This window comes from Puma concolor, chromosome B4, assembly GCF_028749965.1.
Source record: "Puma concolor isolate L17-30 chromosome B4, mPumCon1.1.hap2, whole genome shotgun sequence".
Taxonomy (NCBI): Eukaryota; Metazoa; Chordata; class Mammalia; order Carnivora; family Felidae; genus Puma; species Puma concolor.
The window spans coordinates 95,105,501-95,125,037 of NC_141673.1; the positions used below are offsets into that span (position 1 = coordinate 95,105,501).

The window sequence follows — 19,537 nt, forward strand, 5'->3', positions numbered from 1 at the left end:
AGGGTAGTGAGTTTGAGCCCCCTGCTGGGTGTAGAAATTACTTAAAAATAAAATAATTAAAAAACATAAATTCAACTTTAGACTAAAGCAAGCAGTTCAAATAATTGCGATTCACGACTGTCATTACAGTCCTTACCTGCAGTCCTTCATCTTTCAAAATAAGCAACTAGCAAAGTTAAAAAAATATTACACTGAGATTTTAAAATTAAATTAAAATTCCAATTCTTATAAAGCTAAATATAATTTAATACATTTGCAAGGGCAAGCAGAAAGGGAAAGAATTGCACCATTATTTGGTGGTATACACACACAAACACACACACACACATAACTAGAATCTCAGACACAAATCACATACAAATGTTCTCAAAATTCCACTTGAAAAGAAGATATAGAGTTATAACTATAACTCTTGAGACAGAAAAACAGTTTTTAATATCAAATTATGAATTACTTTGATACTACTTCTCCAGCTTCTTTTTGTAGCAGAAAGGGCTGGTTGTTCTATTACACTCATTTATCCCCTTTTATAAAATTCCTTAATTTTAGCTGAGCACATGATTGTCCAGCTAGATACTACATTTCCTAGCCTTCCTTTCCCAGCTAAGTATGTTCCAATGACTAAATCCACACCCATAAAACTTGAGTCAAAGTGATATGTACCACTTCCAGATCATGCTCTCAAAAGAATGAGGTGTATACTCCCACTGCCCTTTCTCCCTTGCCCCTGGTTGGTGAAACTGTGGAATAGTCATGTTCAACCTGGAAACCATATGTTAAGTCAAAGCCACCTACAAACTCTAAACAGTCTTCTTTGTTAGAGGAGAAAAACACTTATCATCCTTAAACCATCATAATAGTCTCACAGAGCAGATTAGCCTTTACTGTAATCCAATTACTCCTGACACCATCTAAAAAGAAATAAAAGAAATTTTCAAAGATAGTCTCTTTTCTCTTTCATATTTTTCACCACTTCTTCCTTTTAAGACATTTATCTAATAAGGGTAAGAAGTCAGAAACATTCCTCAACTCCAAATCCTTAGTTGAGAATATGCTGAAGCAGTCATGTCATTCATTGTTTCACCAAACTCTTGTCCTCCTGGTTCTTAAAATGGCAGATTCTATTCTCACCTTCTAGGTTTACCTTTCTACCAACTGGAAGGCATTATCTTTGAGAACTACTGACTCAAGGAGAAATCTTTTTTTTTTTTTTTTTTTTTTTAATTTTTTTTTTCAATGTTTATTTATTTTTGGGACAGAGAGAGACAGAGCATGAACGGGGGAGGGGCAGAGAGAGAGGGAGACACAGAATCGGAAACAGGCTCCAGGCTCTGAGCCATCAGCCCAGAGCCCGACGCGGGGCTCGAACTCCCGGACCGCGAGATCGTGACCTGGCTGAAGTCGGACGCTTAACCGACTGCGCCACCCAGGCGCCCCATCAAGGAGAAATCTTTTAATAGCTATGGCAGTTCTGAGAATCAGAGTCAAATTTCTCATTAGAATGTAAAAGTGCCACAGAGTGCTGGAACATAATTCCCAGATACCCACCAAGACAATAATTCCCCAAAGTAGTATGTACAAACAACAAAGAAAGTGGAAAAGAACTGTACAGTAAAACATTATGACATTACTATCTCACATCAAAGGGGCCTTCTCTCCCAAATTAAAGGGTATATGCTAGTTATTCATAGTTATTAGATACAAAACAACTCAAAATATTGTTATAATATTCTGAGCAAAGAAAAACTGCAGATATGAATAAAAGAATATTTCTCACAGTCAAGTTAACAGGTCATCTACATTTCCCAGACTTTTATGTTTATGTAGATCCAATTATAAAGTCTCTCAGGAAGGTGCTATCAACTGTACCCTTAGGCCTATCACATTTTTTGGAAAGTGGCCAAGCAGATGCTAGAATCATTCTCTTAAAGACTCAAAAATGCAAATGATCAAAATTCACAACTGAAGACATTCACATTGTACAAATAAGCACTAGTGCCCTGGTCTTCTCATTTTGCAGGCATTTAAAAAATGAAAATGCTGGCCAGCACTCATATTCTCTTCCTCCAATACAAAATGGGTTTCCACCATGTAACTTGAAGCACAAAGTTTGATTTTTTGGAATTCACTTTTCTGTCTTAAACAAACTAAAATGACAGGATAAACCACTGATTTACTCTGTAGATTTCACGACAATCTCAGAAAGAACACTGCAAAATCATTTTTAAAGTCTTGAGTTACGTAAAGAACATAACAAGGTCAAATGGATAAGAATTTCTAAAGAGAGGCTTCACTAATGGATGCATAATTTCTAGATACTCTGGGGAACTTATAGGGACTATGGCTTCCCAGAGCTACTTAATGATTTTTTGTATTCTACCATTTAAATTTTGTTAAAACATCACCTAAATTTTATCTGTAATATGCCCCACATGTGACTTCTTTGAAAAAGTAGATTTGCCCGTGCACAAATTTTCCATATACCTCAAAACTTAAAAATCATAATAGAAGGCTTTCTAAACTAAATCTTGAGCAAGTTAAACAAAACTAAATATTCTGATTCAGAATCATTTAAGATCATCAATTATAATTAACATAATATAAATACGGATTCAGCTCTAAAAACACTAATTCCCAAATTAAATAACCTCAAAACTAAGTCTTTAAATTCTTGCTTCTAACACTTGAAACATATCTTCACTGTCAAGATGCTAGCCATCACTCCTTCCTCTTATCCATATACATTTCTCTGGTAGCCACTTCTCCTGTCCCTACTTTGCTATTTCTCACCTATCATAGTCTGAAAACTTAAGTATCATAATTTGTCAGAACTAGAAAAAGTTTTCAAGTAAGAGCAAAAGTCACATAAAAAAAGTAAAATATGCAAATCTCTGTAAGTGGTTTTGCTTGAAAAAGACCCAAAGATGAGAATTGTTCATTTAAAAAGTTTAATAAAAGCCAATAACACATGATTTCTACCTACTTCCTAGATTTATTTTCATGAAGCCAATGAGCACAAATAATAGATTTAATGTACAATGAACTTATACCAATAATTAGAGAAACATCCTTATTAGAGAATAATTTACTATTATCAAGGGACTAAAAATAAAAGTTTTTAACTTTATTATAGCATTAGGCACCATCCTGGCCAGAAAAATTAGATAACTTTCCAACATTCTTCCATTAAAAAAGTCTATGTAAATGAAAAATTTTGGTTTCAAATATTGAAGAATACTTTAACTGGACAACCTATTTTCTCACTTCTAACTTCATACTTGCACTATTTTCATATCACCATGTCCTAAGATTAAAAATAGAAACGTAGTCCTATATCCTCTAACAACTTATCCCTATTAACATCATATCAGCATTAGGGAACAAGTTTAATAACACCTTAATGAAAAATAACAGGTATCACAAATTTTCCCAATGTTTCTCTTAAAAAGTACATTTTGTGGAATCTGCGGGAAATATATCCCATTTATGAGAAAAAAAAACAAACACAGTATAAAGATGTAAACTCACCCCAATTTAAGTTTAATGCAATGCTAAACTAAACTATCACTACAACAAATAAAACAGTGCACTACTGCTACATGGATAAGACCCAGGTACAGTGGTTGTTAACCTAGCTTTAGATTTTGTATTATATATTCCTGTGAAAAGCTGATGAAAACTATAACTCTTTCCCCAGAAAAATGCACATAGGCATAATCACATAATGTTGTGTACATCAAGGAATCCATCAAAGGATCTACCAAGGAATCTTCTTACTATCTGTAGAAACTCCTGAGGCCAATGGACCAAGTTAAATATCCCCAGTAAATGAAGCAGAACTATAGCTCAAACCTGGTAACTTAAGATCAAAATTAGCAACTCAAAGCAGTAAGAAAAAAGATCACCAACGTAAGAATCTAAGAAAACTAGGTATTTGGGAAAACTGGAAACTAATAAACTCCATACAGATTAAAACACTTATTTTTTTAATCATTAAAATACATAGAAAAAATAAATAAAATAAGTGAACATTTAAGTTCATTTCACAACAGGTTATTTCTAGGCAAAGAAGTCCTGGAAGAAATCACAAATGAGAAAAAGCAGTGCATTAGACTACCAAAAAAAAAAAAAAAAGGAAAACTTCTGAATATATAAAATAAGCAATTTTAAAAGTAATAAACTAAAAAAAAAGCCTGCCAAAAGTATGAAAAGCAAAAGGCTTATATCCATAAATAGCTGTTATCAATAGGAAAAACATTAACATCCACCATAGAAAAGATTAAAAAACCTCAAACAGCTAATTCACAAAAATGAGAACATTGTATACATAAACATTAAAAAATTCAACTTCACCAGATATCTATAGCTATACATCTATATCGATATCGATTTCTATATCTATATCTATATCTCTATGGTACTGTTTTTCAGCCACCAAACTGATGGTGGTATGGGAAATGCTTTTCAAAAAAATAAATTTTTATTAATTTTGTAATTACCTTAAAAGCCCTCTGAAACAATATTTGAAGCAATAATTTCAAAGAAATCATTTCAAAGAGATGCAGTTCATAACTCATGTGTAAGGATGTTCAGTGTAGCATTATTTATAACAGAGAAATGGGCAACAAACAAATGGTCAATAAAAGAAATGCTTAGTAAGTCACAGTACATTCTTATTAGATATAACAATATTGTAGCCGCTTAAAGACATTTGAAGAATATTTCATGATTTGGGGTATTTTCTCAATAAAATATTATATACCCATTAAAAGAAATTTTTAAAAGAACATTATACATTGAAAGAACATTAAGTATTTTAAAAGAATAATGAAATGAGATAAATATCTACAACATAATACAAAATTAAAAGAACAAGAATGAAATTATGGTCCAAATGAAAAACTGATCAATATTTATTGAACAATATTTATTGACCAATTGATAAACCATGAAAAAATAACAAAATCACCAGAACATTTATGCTGTTTATTTCTAAATGTTGCTAATTTTCAACACTTTCCAAAGGTGCTGCAATGAATAAGTAAAAAAGTATTTAAATATATGTATCAAATATTCAAATCATAATTTAAAAAAAAAGACAATTTTAATGGTTTATGACTTAATCACTAAGTCTTTTTCTCTAAACTAAATTTTGTGATGTTTAAAATCTACAAAACTAAAAATGACCCCAATAATTTAATATTCATTAGTCTCAATATTATATATTCTGCATATGTCAAAATTTTGTGGCAACATAACTAAAATTTCTAAATCAAACTAAAATTTCAAAACATGCTTTTTATTCAAAGAATAACAAACAAAATAACAGACATTCAGACAATTCACTGGTCTTTGTTTTAAGTTTATAGAACTATACTTCTCTTTCTAACAAATAGCAAAATTGTCCTACTAATAAATATTTACATTGTACACTATGTTCCTCAGTATTTTCAAGACCTCTTACAATCTTCAGCATTAACCTAAGAGGCAATCTTTTGTATTCAAATGAAAACAAACTTTAATACACAAACCAAAATATTTTACTTTTCTGGAAGTGCAAAATGTACCACTGCCCTAAAATCAAAGTTCCTTTCTTAACCTAAAACACATACATACACACAGATACAGAAAATACAAGATACTTTCCACTCTAAACACCTGAAATTATGTATTAGGAAGTGGAGGAGGGGTGTGCTGGGGCAATCACCCAGAAGTATAAAAAGGCAGGATATTACACAACTGCCCTCTAAATATATTTCTGTGTAGAAGAGACCAGAGGGCCAGGTTTATATGAACAGCTAATTTTCTGTTGAGAAAAGAGAGTTACCTTCCCTATCACTTCATTCTATCTCATACGTGACGTCATTTTTAAAAAATCCACCAACCAAAACTATTCCTTTCAATTACATCTACTTAATGCTAACGGTGTTTGCTTTGGGCAATAAAACCGTCCCTAACCAACCATTATAAAGCAATAGGCACTTCTTCATTTGACAGATGACTGATTTAAACTTAGTCTTATATAACCAACCAAGAAACCAATTATTGTACACACAAACCACAGGTGAAATCTATGAAAAACAGTTACAAATTTTTAGTCTAGTAAGAAAAAATTTGCACAATGGTAGAATTATATCAGATTGTATAACACTTCTCCCAGCGGTGTTATATAAGATTTAAATATAGTGACACAACCATTGTAAACTAAAATAACCAGTAGCACACCTCTAACTATCTTCTTTAAGAAATGAAAATTAGGAACACACAATTTTAAGAAATCAAACACAACTCTATTTCATACACATATACAGGGCAGTTTCTTTAAAGAATCAACTAATTTTTTCATTAATGGTTGACTTTATTTCCTCATAAAGGCCTCAGTTTAGTGAGGAGTTCTTTGCAGAATTCTTTATGAGAAAAATTTACCAAGCAAGTTTTATTTCACATATCATAACAAACCAAAGGCTAAACAAATGACCTAATTTTAAAAGTCAGAGTCACAAAAATGATCAAACTGAAGCAGTGATGGACAAGTGATCACAGACTTTAAAAATCTAAAACCCAAATGCAAGTATAATCAGAAGCACACAAACTGGTAAAATTAAAACTTCATTAACTTAGAATCAAATATTAAAAAAATAAATAACCAAGGAGATTGAGATTTCTTTTTAAACAATAGTATATAGATTCTTCCAATGCCCCTTCCCCCCATATCTCCAAAACTCAAATTCTCGTTTGTACACATTCCCTCTTAACAAAACTGGTAAAAATAGGGTTAAAATGTATTTGCAAATATTCAGTTCAATTAAATGTACTGCCCCTGAGACCACCACTAGGTGCTGATCTTTATCTCCCCAAATATAAACTTGAACCCAGCAATACCCTAAAAGTGAAATTATAATCAAGAACCACAAGTGACAATCATTTTTACAGAAAATTAAGTTCACAGCTTCTCAGAAAATCGGAGAAATATAAAAGAGTTTAGAGGGTCGGTATAGGAATGCAACACAAAAGAAACGTTTTCCTTGAAAAATGTGGCAGTTTGAGGACAAGAAAATGAAACTCCTCAAGAATGAGGAAAATTAAATCTAGAACCCAAATGGCGTCCAACAAGAACATTAGATCTTGAAAATGAATATTGCGCTTGCGCAGCCACCGCCCCGCCAGCTGCACAACTGCAGCTAGAGCCCGACCCCGCAAGATCACGTGCTCCCATGCAGCGCCCGCCCGCAGCTCCGCAACCGCGCAGGCGCACACACAACTCCCGCAGCCGCCATAATGCGGTCTTGACTCTTCATAAATACAATAGTAATTTAAGAAAATGTGGTTATAACAGCCCCTAGGAGTCACATATACCTTTCGGGGCGGGAGATGAGGGAGGGGGAACCAAGTTCCTTCCTACAGAGCCGTTCCGCGCAACCGTCCTCAACGCGGCCGCTTCAGTATCGCGCGCTTCAGTCGCCGCGCCGCCGCTGCCGCCGCCGCCACCTCCGCAGATTCAAAAACAAACCCGCTTCTGCCTTGCACGCGCCGGGGCCGTTATGCAAATTAATGTAGGCGGGGCTCTGTGGTCGTACTATTGGCCACGCCCACGGTGCTAACAGCCAATAGGCTCACGGCTCAGCCGTTCCCCATGCAAATCTCCTGGTTTTTTATTTGAATGAGGGAAATTGGCCACGCCTCCTGCCTTGGAAAGGAGAAGGAAGTCTGAGGTGGTGGCGCTGCGCCTTTTAGTTGCAGTGTGAAGTGTGTTTTGAGTGGAGCTTCGCTTTACCCAGTGAGTAGCACTTTGTGAGCGCCCTCTATGAGCCTCAGCAAAGAAGGAAGGAAATAGGTTGGTGAGAGTTAAAGAGCTGAGAGAAATATTTTCAAAAAAGCCTTAAGTATATTTGTTCATCATTTATATTAAAAATTCACAAAGTATACTTTAAACTGTAAGTAATGAGAGAATGGCGAAAACACATCTTTTCTTTCAGTTTTGTGCCAGAGCAAGCACTTCCAATCATACCCTTTCACCAGAAGTTGTATCCCTTATATTCAGTTTTATATTGGGAACCAATCGTTAATGAAGGCCATAGGATGTAGTGAAAAAAGTGCAACTCCTTTTGTTGGGAGATCTGGGCTCACGTCCAAGTACTCCTGCCTTCTTGCCTGTTTCTTGGAACACGTGTGTTAACACGGTTTTCTCATCTCTAAAATAGTGATAATGCCTGTGATTCAAGTCGGTTAAGAGAGGTCAATGACAGGATAAATCAATGTAAAGGTGTTTTGCCAAACAAGAAGAGCCTGACAAATAGATCATAAGGTTTTGTTAACTTGTTTTGAATGTAATTTTTTGCTTAAATTAATCTACTCATTTTTTATTCAGTAATCACTGTGGTCTAGCCCGGCCACAAGAAATCTATACTAGAGGAAGCAGAAGAGTAAACAGGAAATTTTTGTAAGTAATAAGAAATTAGTGGAGGGTGGTTAATACTTATTTTTATAATTTGGGTCTTTCAACTCAGTTGAAATACTGGGTGGCTTTTAGGAGAATCGCTTAATCCAGAGTTGGAAAATCAGTAATGCCTTCCTCGAAAAGGCAAATTGTAACATGAGAACTGATTTAGTAGATTTTCTGCCTAAAAGCTGATCTTTGTTACAAAGTAATGAGGGATCATTTAAAAGGTTCTAAGTCAGGAAATAACACATTTAGATTTGTGTGGCTTTATTGCTTAGCTTTGTAAAGTATGTAACACAGAGCATAGTACTTGATTGTTCAAAAAGTTACGAATAGAGGCTCAATTATAATAAATTATGTATTATAATTTATTTAGTACATAGATGCTCAGTTATAAAATACTCAACTAATTATAAATATTAATATAGACATTAAAAGTTGCACTCTATAATAAGAAAAATGGGATTGGAATAATAAAGCCCATCAGGTTTCTTTTTGTATGTTTCCTATAAACAAATAAAAAAGAATCATGTTTATAATAATTCACTCGCAATTGTCTAGACTAATGGCAAAGGGGAAAATAATTCACCATTGACTCACTAATTGATTGATTTTAATAGATATGCTCATATTCTAGACTTGCCTCCCTAAGGCTCCAACTAGATGGTTTTATTGTATTTGAATTTCCCCAAATATATTCAACCACACATTATGTAGTCTCTTCAGACATTCCACCTGCTGGTTGATCTAACCAATCATTCATTGTTTCATTCAACAAATACAGTATTAATTATGCACTCACACACTATTCTAGCCACTAAGGATGCCCAGAGGAAATGACACTGCCTCTAATGGAGAAAGAAACGTATATACAGATAAACATTATGAAATAATTACTATCATGAAATTACACACTAAATATAAAAGAAATACAGAACAAGAGAACCTAAATCTTCCTCATAGAATATAGGAAAATTTCTTGCCTGTTTCCTGTAAAAAGTGTGACCTGATTAATAATGAAGAGCTTAAAGTAGCTGTCAGAATAATACAAAAGAAAAAGAATTCAAGTTAAGTAAAACAGAAATGCAAAATATTTCTCATTCCTTATGGCACTAGGCACTGGCCAGAGTGGAAGCAGACATGAAAACCTTCTACTGTGTCAGATGTTAATCATTTAGTTGTCAGATTGTGAAGAGGTCCAGGGCTTATTTAACTGGGGACTGAGGCAGACTGGATGGTAGGAGGAGTATTCAGAGGTGGGACAGCTACTTACCAATCAGTACTAAAAGATTTCCATATTTTGTCAACCATTTGGCTTTATACAAACAGACTGAATATTCTTCTAGAAAAAAAAAATGCAGGAGTAAAGCAAAATCACAGAATTTCTCAGAAAAAAAAATTCCAAAAAACAAAAAAAACTAAAATAATCAACATAAATAAATGAATTTCAGTGGTAGCAATTGAGCACCAATTGAATAGAGAAAATAGAACTTTTGAAAAACAGCATAAACTTGAAAAAGGAATAGATAAAAAGGAAAACTGAAGTTTTGAAGTATATAAAATGAGACAGCGTAATGTAACAATTACGAAAAATGGCCTTTGAAAGCATACTACCTGAACTGGAATCTTGTCTCTACTTTTTTTTTTCTTTTAATGTTTATTTATTTATTTTGAGAGAGAGAGAGACAGAGAGGGAACAGTGGAGGGAGAGAAGGAGACAGAAAATCCCAAGTAGGCTCCGCACTGTCGGCACGAAGCCCGAACTGGATCTTCCCTGAGGAAAGAGATTCTTTTTGTTGACTTGATGCAGTAAAAAACTATGTTGAAGAAGTCAATATTAAAAGTTACTAAATTGGCCTATAGAATGTTGGGTAGCCTGAGAATGGGCTTCAGCCATGTAGCCATCTAGCCATGTAGCCTTGTAGCCATAAGGAAATAAATTCTATAAATAAACCAAATGATCTTGGAAGCAGATTCTTCACCAACCAAGCATTTGGATTAAAATACATCCCAGAGGGGCGCCTGGGTGGCGCAGTCGGTTAAGCATCCGACTTCAGCCAGGTCATGATCTCGCGGTCCGTGAGTTCGAGCCCCGCGTCAGGCTCTGGGCTGATGGCTCAGAGCCTGGAGCCTGTTTCCGATTCTGTGTCTCCTTCTCTCTCTGCCCCTCCCCCGTTCATGCTCTGTCTCTCTCTCTGTCCCAAAAATAAATAAACGTTGAAAAAAAAAAAAAAATTTAAAAAAAAAAAAATAAAAAAAAAATAAAATACATCCCAGATAATACCTTGATTGTAGCCTTGTGAGACTATGAGCAAAGGAATGTAAGTCATACCCAAAATTCTGACCCACAGAAACCAAGATAATAGATGTATAATTTTTTAAGTTACTAAATTTGTAGTAATTTGTTACCTGGCAATAGAAAACTAATACAGGAAGCCATCAAGAGGTATCTAAACCATTTTCCAAGGTACATATGTGACCTAAGTGAATGAAATGGGTTCTATTAGAAGATATTTAACTGGCACTTAATAAAAAGGATAGAACCAGTACTATAATTATTCCTTGGCAAGAGGAGCCAATCTTCTGGTCCCCATATCTTAGAGGCCCCTATATGTCATAAACACACATGCACACATTTGCAAGAGCGGAAGGATGCCTTTGTCACTCAGAATCTGGCACTCAGCACTACCATAATGGTAACTGTGACCTTAAAACATCTGCCCTCCTAATATTACTCATGGCCTCAGGGGAATGCTTCTCCATATTTTTTGCTCTGTGTCCTCAAAACAAATGGCAGTTGTCAGAATACAATGAAGGTCAGAAGGTTGAGACATACACACAACCAGAGTATGTAAAGATTTGAGCAGCAAAATAAATTTAAAAAATTAATTTTTCCTACCTCTCTGTTAGTACATATTCAATAGATTTTTGCTTAATAGTCATTTGCCAATAGTGTCAAGCCTCCATTTTCTTGCTTTTTTTTCATGTTCCAGTTTGTGGTTCTGTGGGCACTCAGAACTTATTGCAATACTCCCAGCATTTGTACTTAGCTCCTGGAAAACTTTTTGAAATATCAAATAATCCACATTAATCTTATAATGCATACCACACATGTAGATGTTGATGTAATATAAATGAAACATGATATTCACTGTTAAATTAGCAACTAAATTACATTGAGTTCTAGAACTATAAATGATTTCATTTTAATAAGTATATTTCAATTCTGAAAAACCAATGGGTCAAAGATGAAATCAAAAGACAAAAAAATAACTTGAGACAAACAAAAATGGAAATACAGTATGCCAAAATTTATGTGATGTGGCAAAAGCAGCTCTAAGAGGAAAGTTCATAGCAATAAATGTCTACATCAAGAAACAAGTAAAATCTCAAACAACCTAACTTTATACCTCAAGAAACTCAAAACAGTTGAATAAATAAAGCCCAAAATTAAAAGAAGGAAGGAAATAGCAAAGGTCAGAGTGGAAATAAGTGAAATAGAGATTGAAAACACAATAGAAAAGATCAATGAAACCAAAAACTGGTTTTGAGAAGATAGACAAAATTGACAAAACTTTATCTAGACTCACTAAGAAAAAAAGAAAGGACTCAGATAATGTCAGAAATGAAAGAGGAGATGTTACAACTGACACCACAGAAATACAAAGTATCACAAGACACCACTATGAACAATTATACACCAAGATGTTGGAACACCTAGAAAAAATGGATAAATTCCTAGAAATATACAATCTATCAAGAATGAAGCATGAGGAAATAGAAAATCTGAACACTCTGATTACTAGTAAGGAGAATTAGTAATCAAAAACCATCTGACAACAAAAGCCCAGAACCACATAGCTTTACTAATGAATTCTACCAAACACCTACAGATGAATCAATATCAATCAATATCAAAATCTTCCAAAAAATAGGAGGGAACACTTCCAGACTCATTTTATAAGGCTAGCATTACCTTGATAACAAAACCAGAGAAAGACACCCCAAGAAAAGAAAATTAATGGGCCAATATCCCTAATGAACATAGATGCAAAAGTCTCAGCAAAATAGGGGTGCCTGGGGGGCATAGTCAGTTGAGCGTCTGACTGTTGATCTCGGCCCAGGTCATGATCTCACGGTTCGTGAGTTTGAGCCCCGCATCAGGCTCTGTGCTGATGGTGCAGAGCCTGCTTGGGATTTTGTCTCTCCATCTCTCTGCCCCTTCCCTACTTGTGCTCTCTCTCTCTCTCTCTCTCTCTCTCTCTCTCTCTCTCTCAAAATAAATAAATAAACTTAATAAAAATAATTTTTTTAAGTCTCAACAAAATATTAGCAAACCAAATTCAACAATACATTAAAAAGAAAATAAACCATGATCAAGTGAAATTTATTCCTGGGATGCAAGGATGGTTCAATACCTGTAAGTCAATCAATGTAATATACCACATTAGAATGGATGAAAATCATATGATCATCTCAATAGAGGCAGAAAAAGCATTTGACAAATTCAACATCCATATATGATTAAAAAAAGAAACTCTCAGCAAAGTATGTATACAGAAAATTTACCTCACCATAATAAAGGCCATATATGACAATCTACAGTTAACATTATCCTCAGAAGTGAACAGCTAAAAGCTTTTCTTTAAGATTGGGAACAAGGCAAAGATGCCCAGTCTTGCCACTTTTATTCAACGTAGTATTAGAAGTCCTAGCCATAACAATAAGGTAAGAAAAAGAAATAAAGTCATCCAGATCAAGAAAGAAATAAAACTGTCACTATTTGCAGTTGACATAATATTATATACAGGAAACCCTGAAGACTCCTCCAAAAAACTGTTAGAATAAATGAATTCAGTAAAGTTGCAGGATAAAAAATCAATATGGAAAAATATGCTTCATTTCTATGCACTAATAACAAACTATTATAATGAGAAATTTTAAAAGAATCTTATTTACAATTCCATCAAAAAGAATAAAATACCTACGAATAAATTTAACCAAGGGTGTGAGAGATTTTACACTGAAAACTGTAAGACATTGATGAAAAAATAGAAGATACAAATAAATGGAAAATATTCCATGTTCATGAATTAGAAAACTTGATATCGTTAAAATGTCCAGACAACCCAAAGGAATCTATAAATAACTAGCTATCAAAATCCAATGGCACTTTTCATAGAAATACAACAAAAATCCTAAAATTTGTGTAGAACCATCAAAAAACCCAAATAGCCAAAACTATCTTGAGAAAGAAGAACAAAGCTGGAGGCATCATGCTCCCTGATTCCAAACTATAGTACAAAACTATAATAATCAAAACAATGTGGTATTGACATAAAAACAGACACATAGATCAATGGAACAGAATAGAGAGCCCAGAAATACACCCACGCATGTATGGCCAACAAATTTGTAACAAAGGAGCCAAAAATACACAATGAGGAAAGGACAGTCTCTTCAATAAATAGTGCTGGGAAATCTGGACAACTGCATGCAACAGAATAATATGGACCACTCTTATACCATACACAAAAATTAACTCAAAATGGATTAAAGATTTGAATGTGACACCTAAAACCACGAAACTACTAGAATGAAACATAAGCAGTAAGTTTCTTGATATCTGTCTTAGCGATGACTTTTTGGACAGGAAATTTCACACTCTTACAGGATTTTCCTCCAGGAATTCAACCAGGCTTTCACAAGGAAGAGTGGGGAGAATCCCGAGAAAGATTCCTTCACTGTGCTGGGTGTGAGAGGGGAACAACAGACACTGCTGAAACCCATCTTTTCTATTTCTTCTATGGAACAAAAAACACTTAAATTGAGGTGAAAAGGGCACCAAAAACTGTAGGCAAAAAGAATGCTCTACACTTGGAGGAGGAGCAGGAAGAAATGCTAGGTCTAATAATTACATTTTTAGGAGAGATAGAAACACTTATGATGTCCATACCCCAAAATCTAAGTTTACAGTGCCTACTTACAGCTATTACTTAATCTGAACATCATAGAATACCCTCCTTCCTTACCCACCACCTCAGGCTAAAATGATTTGATTTTTAAATTTTTTTTTTCAACGTTTTTATTTATTTTTGGGACAGAGAGAGACAGAGCATGAACGGGGGAGGGGCAGAGAGAGAGGGAGACACAGAATCGGAAACAGGCTCCATGCTCCAAGCCATCAGCCCAGAGCCTGACGCAGGGCTCGAACTCACGGACCGCGAGATCGTGACCTGGCTGAAGTCGGACGCTTAACCGACTGCGCCACCCAGGCGCCCCTGATTTTTAAAATAATAGTACAATATGACTAGGACAGATACAAGAGACAGATTCTCCCTGGAGAGCAGTGCAAAGGAAGACCCATATGATCAAAATAAAAAAACACAGTAATGGAAATGAACAATGTTTAGATGAGCTCATCAGTAGACTCAACACAAGTAAGCAAGGAATCAGTAAATTTGAAGATAGGTCAATAAAAATCACCCAAACTGAAATGTAAAAAGAAAAGAAGAATACATAAAAGGAAAAAACAGGACAGACTATCCAAGAGATGTGAGACAATATCAAATGACCTGATACATGTATAATTAGAATCTCAGAGGAGAAGAAAGAAAAGGCAGAATATATGAATAAGTAATAGCCAAAATTTTTCTAGAATGACTGACAAACAGTTAAGTCACAGAGCCAGGAAGCTCAGAGAACACCAAATATAATAAATACCAAAACCCCACTCTTTAAGACATACTATATTCAGACAGTAGCAAACCAAAGACAAAAATCTTAAAAGTATCCAGAGAAAAGGAAACATTACCTATAAAGAGACAAGGCTTAGAATTATAACACATGTCTCACCAAAAAAGTATGTAAACAAGAAGACAAAGTGACATCTTTCAAGTGCTGAAAGAAGAAAACTCAACCCATAATTCAATGTCAGCAAAAGTATCCTTAAAAATGAAGATGAAATAGGGGTGCCTGGCTGGCTCAGTCAGTGGAGCATGAGACTCTTGATCTGGAGTTGTGAGTTTGAGCCCTGTATTGGGTGTAGAGATTACTTTAACATTTTTTTTAAATTATTTTTAAAATGATGAAATAAAAATATTCTCAGACAAATCAAAACTGAAGGAATCCATTGCCAGTAAAACTACAAGCAATGTTAAAGAATATTCTTAAAGGAGAAAAAATATTATATACATCAGAAACATAGATCAAAATAAAGGAATGAAGAGTGTCAATAATAGAATAAATGAAGATAAAATAAAATGTTTTAATTGCTGTAAAAGATAATTTAGTGTTTTAAAGCAAAAGGCCATTCTACCATTCCATTAGGACAGTTATTTTTAGATGATGAGGACATGGTAAGACTAGTGAATTTTATGAGATAAGCATATCACCACACTTCATTTACTGTTAAATGAATTTTTTGGTGGGAAAAAATATATTCCAAAAGAATTTTGGAATATTATACATTCCAAAGAATTTTGGAATATTATACATTCCAAAGAATTTTGGAATATTATACATTCCAAAGAATTTTGGAATATTATACATTCCAAAGAATTTTGGAATATTATGAGTAAAGCATTCTATAAATCTACCAGTTGTGGTGGTTTGAGCTGAAGCATCATGGGCAGGAAAAGGAAATATGCTTCCAAAGTAAGTCTCTTCCAGTGAGAATGAAGTGTACCCTTCGAGTGATGGAATTGATCTAATGTAATCAACCTGCTACCAAAGTTGACTTATCCTCCATGGAATGGTCCTAAATCAAGGGTTCATTTTTGGTGTGTACTATTCTAGCTTTATTTCATTGCAGTGGTTTTAGTCAGTGAAGATCATGTTGCTAAGTCCATGCATAACTTCCATTCCTGCCCACATGACCACTTTTGCTTCTGTGTAGTTGTTGCTTCTGTGGGTCCAAATCAAGTATTTGTTTCTCATCATCAAGTCTGGCAGATAGGAGGACAAGGTGGAGGTGAAGTAAAGGAGAATAAGAACAATCTAGAGCTTGCCAAGCTCTTTGTTCATCACCACATCTGACTAGGATGGCCCTCAGAGTAATGGCCAATGCTTTACTTCAGCCTTGTGAAATACATTCAAATCATAAAAAAGAGAGCTGTATTTTAAAATATTTTGGTAGGATGTTTGAGTAATACACAAGATAAAGAAAAATCCTACGAGTTTTAGTTGGTTATTGGGTTAAGAGAGTGCATATGCCATGGGTGGATATTTAGTGGATAGGTGAAGGATGGAGATACAACATGGTATATTTGAAGAAGCAAAAATCACATTGACATCAGACTTCTCCTCTGTTATATTAAATACCAACTACTTAATGAAGCAATATCGTCAGAGTTTTGAGGGATAAAGGATGTGACATTAGAATCTATGTTTAAATTGTCTTTCATGTAGAAAAGTAACAAATTTATTCTTAGATACTCAAAGGTTTGGAAAATATATGACTTATCTACCCTTAAAGAAATGCTACTATTAGCTTTAGATGTACTTACCTAAGAGATTAACCAAAATTAATACTCCAGAATTAGGAAGTTTAGATGTTAATTTAAAAGACTTATTTAAAAGAATTGTTGGGGGCTCCTGGGTGGCTCAGTTGGTTAAGCATCTGACTCTCAATTTCACCTCAGGCCATGATCTCACAGTTCATGAGTTTGAGCCCTGCATTGGGCTCTGTGCTGACAGTGTGGAGCCTGCTTGGGATTCCCTCTCTCTCCTTCTCTCTCTGCCCCTCCCCTGCTCTCTCTCTCTCTCTCCCTCTCTTTCTTTCTCTCTCTCTCTCAAAATAAATAAATAAACTTAAAAAATAAATAAATAAAAGAATTTTTGATAGACCTGAGTCCCAATGAGAATTATAAGAATAGTAATTCAAGAAGCCACATCAAATTGACATTACCACACTAATCAACTTGCAAGAATGCAAAAGTAGAGATGCCTCCTTACCACTGGAATTTAGACAAATTTTAAAAACAAACAGTCTCATTATGAATATGATTTTCCTTTAGGATTTGGCAGAAAATGTTTCTTGATAGTAACTTCACCCTCAATCAAAGTATATACTTAATTTCAGATTTTCAATTGAATAATGAAACAATTATAACCTATATAGTCCCAGAACAACTTCATAAGAAAATACATTAAAATAATGATGTTGCTTTATTAAAATGACAGTATTTTGATTGATTTTTGTCTCTTTTTATTTGGAATTATTTTTTAGGTTGTCTTTAATAAACAGATTATAAATTTGTTAATTGCAGGACTTCTGCTTCCAAGTGAGATGTGGTTGGTCTCACAATGCCTGATCTCAAAGTCCTGCTAGAGGAATAGGTATGTTATACACACAGCAGAGAACTCCAAATATCACCCTCAAGAAGTTTGAAACCTGAGGTGAACTAAAAGTGACATTGAAATCCAAATCCAACAGAGCATAATGCCTGATTGGCTCAGATTCATTGTCTCTTATTCCAACTTCCTAACAGTGGAAAAGATATGCACTCCCTGGGACAAAATCTTTCAGTTCCCATAAGCTTTTGGATATACAATGCTCAACATACAATAAAAAAAATATATATATACAATACATACAAATATGAAGAAAAATGTAACTTTCAATCAAGAGAAAATACAGCCATTAGAAGCAGACCCACAGAGTGACCCAGATGTTGGAATCAGCAGACAAGGACTTTTAAATTAGTATTATGAATGTGTTAAGGAAAGCTCAGGAAAAGATATATGAAACAGATGAAAATATATAGAACTTAAACAATAAAGCTGTATCTGTGAAAAAGAGCAAATAGGACTGGGTCAGTTGGTAGAGTATTTGACTCTTGATTTCAGGGTTATGAGTTTAAACCCCGTTGGGCATAGAGCTCACTAAAATAATAATAATAATGATAATAATAATAAAATAATAAAAAAGAGCAAATAGATATTCTGGACTTGAGAGATACAATAGCCAAAATTAAGAATTCATTGTATAGGTTTAACAGCTAACTGGACATAGGAAAAAGGATCAGTAAATTTGAAGAAAAGTCAATATATATTATCCAAACTGAAGCACAGGGAAAAGAACAAGAAAAAAGAGATGGGAAGGTGCAAGGCATAGAGAGCCATTGAGAGAATTTTGGAAACTTCTTTGCCATTTTCTCTTCAAATGTTTCTTCTGCCACATACTCTTTCTCCGCTCTTTCTGGAACACCATTAGGATGCATGTAAGACTTTTTCACTGACTAACATTTCTTTCATTCTCTTTTTTTGTATTTTTCATTTCTCTTATGCTGTTTTCTGTAGTTTCTCTGTTCCCCCAGGAATAGTTTTCTAGATAAATTCTGGAATATCAACTTCTTGCTTTGTATCTAGAAATAGAAAATTCCCTCAGCACAAAAGCATCAATAGAGGATCATTATGTACAGTAAAATACTCTATCATGTTCTTTAGATGTTGCAAAATACCTAAGATAAGAACAATAGAAAGCTGTTTTAAGCAGAAGAGTGATAAGATCAGATGTACAGTTTAATATTAATATTACTATTTGTAACACCTAATGAAATAATAAATTCAGGGATAATAATCACTGGCTGCTAAACCCATTAGCTCAGTTGTTCCCCAACTTCTTGCTTTCAGGAATGCTTCACATTTTCAAAATTATTGAGGATGAAGAGATTTTCTGTAAGGGGCTTATACCTCTGAATATCATATTAGAAATTAAAACTGAAAAGAATTTAGAACAAAAATGTCATATAACCTCTGAAAATTTCTGCTATACACTTGTGAAAAAATGTAAATAATATCTATTACTATTTTGAAGTCTTTTTGGCCTTGCAGACTCTCTGGAAGAATTTCAGAGATTCCCAGGGGTCATGTTTGAAAGCTATGGCATTAGCTTGGGAAACTTGATGATGAATGGGTTAGGCTAACAACATACCTGAACTCAAAATAAATCTTGTCCACACAAAAAGAAAGTCAATTATTTGATTCATGATGCAATACAATATGAAGTATGCAACAACATCTCTTGAAATGTTCTTGCCAAAGGAAAATGAACTTCAATCTAGTCAAATCTCTACATTTAACAAGTTACAGGAA

At 34.2% G+C, this 19,537-nt stretch overlaps 1 protein-coding gene and 1 long non-coding RNA gene across 2 annotated transcripts in view; one reads left to right on the forward strand and one right to left on the reverse strand.

The window, feature by feature from the left end:
* ATF7IP (activating transcription factor 7 interacting protein) overlaps positions 1-7,519 on the reverse strand; it is a 124,788-nt gene extending 117,269 nt beyond the window's left edge. Inside the window, exon 1 of the mRNA XM_025930107.2 lies at positions 7,357-7,519. The gene's annotated coding sequence lies outside the window, so the exon portion shown is untranslated. The remainder of the gene's footprint in view (positions 1-7,356) is intronic.
* Positions 7,520-7,651: 132 nt separating this feature from the next.
* Positions 7,652-18,940, forward strand: LOC147579304 (uncharacterized). Its single transcript, XR_015253794.1, has 3 exons — positions 7,652-7,777; positions 8,369-8,440; positions 17,710-18,940. It is a non-coding gene; the product is annotated as an uncharacterized LOC147579304 (long non-coding RNA).
* The last annotated feature ends 597 nt before the right edge of the window (positions 18,941-19,537 follow it).